The sequence below is a fragment of the Mus caroli genome, chromosome 3, assembly GCF_900094665.2.
Source record: "Mus caroli chromosome 3, CAROLI_EIJ_v1.1, whole genome shotgun sequence".
NCBI lineage: Eukaryota > Metazoa > Chordata > Mammalia > Rodentia > Muridae > Mus > Mus caroli.
In genome coordinates this window covers 427,181-432,232 of record NC_034572.1, presented here as the reverse complement: position 1 = coordinate 432,232, position 5,052 = coordinate 427,181, and the positions used below count along the sequence as shown (strand labels likewise).

Here is a 5,052-nt window from a genome sequence, read left to right as displayed (position 1 = left end):
ATTGGACTTGCAAACTTTATATGCCCCAATATAGGGGAATGCCAGGGCCAAAAGAGTGGGAATGGGTGGGTAGGGAAGTGGGGGGCGCTATGGGAGACTTTTGGGATAGCATTGGAAATGTAATTGAGGAAAATATGTAATAAAAATATTAAAAATTAAAAAAAATGGCATTTGAACAATCACAGTTGGTTTTTTAATGTAAAAGAAATCAAAAGTATCTGAGTGCAATATCGCTCCAAACATCAAGATTTTGATAATTCTCTATTTTTAAATGAAATTAGAACTGGCTTCCTTTCACATTTTTTTCAAGTTTTATTGGTCATTAAAACTTAATAGCTGGCTTGATTGTAGATAATAGAAATTTCTATCATCTGTTGGAGGACCACAAATCAATATAAAAGCAGGTAACTGCAGTCACAACAGTGACCTCAGTGTGGGGCTACTAAGAGAGAAGGCATCTCACATTTTTACAGAAAAAATATAAAAGAATCTATGCTTTAAACTGCTGGGAATTTATTTCACCTTTTGTTATAATATGTCTTAATTGGATTTTTTTTAAATAAAAATAAATCACCTTCAGAGACCATCAGAACTTTTAGATTCACTAAGATTTTAGTTTTGAATATATCCTTTTACCGAGTATAGTGTGTCATTTTGACTTGCTTAAAGATTTAAATATTTTAAAAACTTTTAAATCATTTCAACAAAAATAAGTTTCAAAAGAAAATAGGTAAGTCTCAGTGTAAAAGTATTGCTGTAGATCTGAGCTCACAAAATGATAATCTGTAAATTAATTTGCAACTGTAATCAAATCCACTGTAACTATAGTTTCTATACAATTTTCTTTATAATTATTTTCATTCTGTAACAGCTGCACTTCAAATCTGGCAGACATCAAACTTAGATACAGAGATTAAAAAGAAATGGTTCTGACAAACCCTTACATAATGATGTTGGTGAACCCTAACTTGATGGTGTTGGCAAATTTTAGCATGCTGGTGCTGGCAAATGCTAACTGATAGTGCTGGCATACCCTTAGCACATCACGTAACATTTCTGGCTCTCCTGGTTAAGGTTGGTAACAGTTTCCTGAGGAGAGTCACTGTCATTTCTCCTTTCATTTTTAAGCTTGATATTTGAGGTCATTATTGCATCATATGCTGTATGTCCAGGAATAGGCCAAGCAAACATTTGATACATGTTACAATGGTGACAAAGATAACAGGCTGCATGTGCTCCATTTTATTACTGTATATTTGTTTGGTGTGATTTGATTTTTGCTTATATTAGATTATTGCAAGTTTGGTGTGATGTAATTTTTCTTCCTAGCATCACTTAATAATTTAAGACACATTATAAAAGATGCCAACTCCTTTATGTAAGACAGCTTTGGTTTTTATGCACCATGCATGTCAAATAGCTTTAAAATACAGTATTACATGAACATTATAAGTACTTATACTAAAATTTGTATCTATAAAAGGAGGCAAAGGAGGCACAACAACAGAAAATAGGGACGCTTGCTCTCAGTCTACACATCAATGGAAAACAAATCCATAGACAATCTACCATCTGTCTCCTAAACTGTGTGAAGAGAAAAGCTTTGAAAAGCTAGCAGCCACTAATGTGACATGGTGAAACATTAATCGCCCCCTTAGGCCAATATAATTGTAGCTCCATGTTAATTACCTAACAATTAACAGCAGTAATTTCCAAGGGGCAATCAATGAATTAGCTTGTAATTTTCCCACAGAATTTGGTCCCACACTGCCAATCTGAATGCATTTTTAACTCCTCACTATAGTTCATCAATGACACTTCTGGTGTATGAAATATAAATTCATTTGCACCCTTACTAATTAGGCTAGACTATATCCCTGTGTGCATTGCTAACTCTATTCAATCCCACAAAATCTCTGCCACAGGCACTTTTCCCCATTTAAAAATTCATTTTCTATTAAATTAGAAGGTCACCGAGCAGAGAAAATGTACTAATCAAGATTTTATCACTAACGAATTTAAGATTTTTAATAAGCAAGTTTAATTAAGTTATCCTAACAAGTGATAACAGCTATTTACAATGTGTGGGGATATACGCATGTGCACTAGAGCATAGGACTCTTGGATTCGTATTAGTGAGTAGATGCTTTATATTCTATGTAAAGATGGAAGTTGAGTGGGCCCACAGACAGCTGAAGATTTCACACATTCTAGTTGGTTTTAAGAAAAGAAATGAACTTCCTTAATGCTAAAGCTAGTTTCCTGTATTATGAAATACAAATGATATAGCAAGTTTTAAATCAACAGAGTATTATTTTTTATTGACCTTGAACTAGTCTCAGTCAATTGCATGGATATATTGATTACATTTTACCTTAAATGCACACAGTTGTAATTTGTCATTAAGGTATTTAGATAAAGACTAAAATGTACTTGCTTCTGGGCTAGACATGGTGATACATGTCTGCCATTCCAGTACTTGTGAAGTGGAGGTAGAGAGATCACAAGTTCAAGACCCTCCTCCACTGTATAGTGAATTCCAATCTATGACTACAGAGAGCTTCCTTGAACAAAAACATGGTTCTGAAAAGTTTTCTTACTGTTCTCCCCTCTTCCCATTGCAGCTTCCATTAGCTCTCATTGTGATCTGAAAATGTACCATATTCCTTACCACAATGAAATGTTGGGCTATCCTAATCTTTCTAACCCAGAAAGTGATTGTCTCCTTTTCCAGTTATACATACTTATGTAATACCCACACTTTAGGCAATATATTATTATATCCATACTTTAGACAGTGAACCATCAGACTGTCACTGTATTACACCACTATGTTCAATAAATCCCTAATTTACTTAATACCTTCTATTAATAGACCTAAGAGCACAGACAATTTAAAAGGCTCAAAGAATAGAACCCTGAGTATTTTGACATGCAAAGCCTTTCATGTTTCTATGCTTTTCCTTTGATCAACAATTAACAGAGATGGTGACAAAATCGTTTTAATAATGCATTCTTCATAAAATTATAGAAAATCTAATCTAAACAAAAAAGACCTGAAAAGGTTAATTTAAAAATGAAAGAACCTCAGCTAAGTGATGAAAATTGACCTATTTATGGCCACACCACCAGTTAATAGGAGAAGAATTGACTGACCTATGAGGCTTATGCCCTTTATGTTACATCATGCTGCCACACTGTTAGTAATGTCATTATTTTAGTCATTAATGTCATATTTAGCAATAATTAATACATTTTATAAAGAATTTCAGGCACTAGCCTCTTGCCTTTCTGACCCACTCATTATTTTCCACTATTAACTGCTAAGTGGTAATAGAACACAATAATCCCTCCTCCTTCCTACATGATAATAAGTGCCCTAGAAAGCCTTACTTACCAGCATTGAAGGAACTCTTTTATTTTAAACTGTGTGTCCCAGCCTTTTTATTTATTTATTTAAGAATAAAAGCTCTTGATCAACAGAATTACCGAACTTCGTCTCCCACCTCTACCCACAGCCATGTTGTGCTTTTAATCTCTCCTCAGTAAAATATTTTAATCCCAAAGCTCCAGGTTCTCTTTGTCTCCCTTCCTTGCCTTGGCTCACATCATCCCCAGGAATGGCTGGTTCCTCTGTTTGAATGCTTGGGAAAGCCCAGAGCAGTGACTGTGACAGAGGGAAAGGACTGGCCCTCAGGAAAAGGGACACAATATAGTGTGGTGCAGTGGGGGCTCCCATAGCCTGGGCACCAAAGTGGGTTCCTAGGGGCAGAGGAAAGGATACAGCCCCCTAACCCCCACCAGGAAACGGGTTCCTGCAGCCTGATACTCTTCTTGTTGGGAATAGTCAACGCTTGGTCTTTTGCACTTCTGGCACTGGTTAAAGAACCACAAAACCACATCTGTCTCCTTCCCAGGCTGCATGGAGATGGTAGTGATCTATTGCAGGGGTTTCAGGCACTTCAGAAACTTGTTTTTCAGGTTTTACTTCACAGGGTTCTCAATGCTACTTCTCTTACATTTTCTCTTTCTGGCCTGCACAAGGGTCTCCGATTTGCATATCTCCTGAAAGTTCTCATTGTTCAGTGCTTCCTCTACCTACTTCTTCAGCAGGGGCAGCAGTCTATACATGTTCTTAAGGCTGATTTGCAGGGCCTCAAGGGGCAGATGGTTGTCAGGCTGAACACCTTTCCAAAAAGAATTCCCAGGGTGAGCCCCACGTGTGCCTGGGTGTACCCCAAGGTGATCCTCTTCTTCTGCAGCAGCTGGAAAACTGCTCTAGATCCTTCTGTGGGACTTTCATGTCTTGAGACTCCTCTGGACTTGTTTCCACCTTCTTCAACTAAAGTACACTGGGGCGGGCGGCAGAGGACTCAAAAGAGAATCCCTCTGAGTTGTTCTCCACTCGTGCTCCTCAGGCTACAAAGTCTCCAAGCCAACCTGGGGACTAGACCCAGTCCAACCTGAGTTCCACAGTATGCCATCCCTCCATAGAAACTCATATGGAGGGGAATATGGGGAGATTTCCAATACCCCTAAGTCTGGTTCTATTCCAGGCCCACCTGGACGCCCTTGGAAACTTAGCCAGTTTCAAGGGTTCACGTAGCCCAGCTCCAGCCCTGCTGACTCATCACCCCCACCTGGAGGGTGTGAGAAGGCGAAGTCTGAAGCTAGCTGTCCAGTCATGGGGAAGGTGGGTACCCGGAGCCAGTGACTTGTTGGAAGGACAGCTTACATAGGGATGGTTTCACCTCTGAAGGAGCTCTTAAGCTGGCTTTCATTTCTCATCTTGATTTCTCTTCTGACAAAGAGTATTAATCTCCTGTGTGGTGCAGTCATGGCTTAGTCATTCTGAGTGAAAACATAAACGCAATGGTATCTCCTTGCCGAGTTTCTCACAAAAGAACATATATGGTGTCTCAGTAGCAATGTGGGACTTTTAAAAGAAATGATCTGGATATATCTGCAGGCCCATTCTGATCATTTCCACACCCATGTTCTGACACTTTGACTGTCAAGCATCCTTGCCCTTATTCAAAGTAACATACTTTG

General features: G+C 38.4%; 1 pseudogene; it reads right to left on the bottom strand.

Moving 5' to 3' along the window:
- Positions 1 to 3,984: 3,984 nt before the first annotated feature.
- LOC110291697 lies at positions 3,985 to 4,686 on the bottom strand (annotated as a pseudogene).
- Between the last annotated feature and the right edge of the window lie 366 nt (positions 4,687 to 5,052).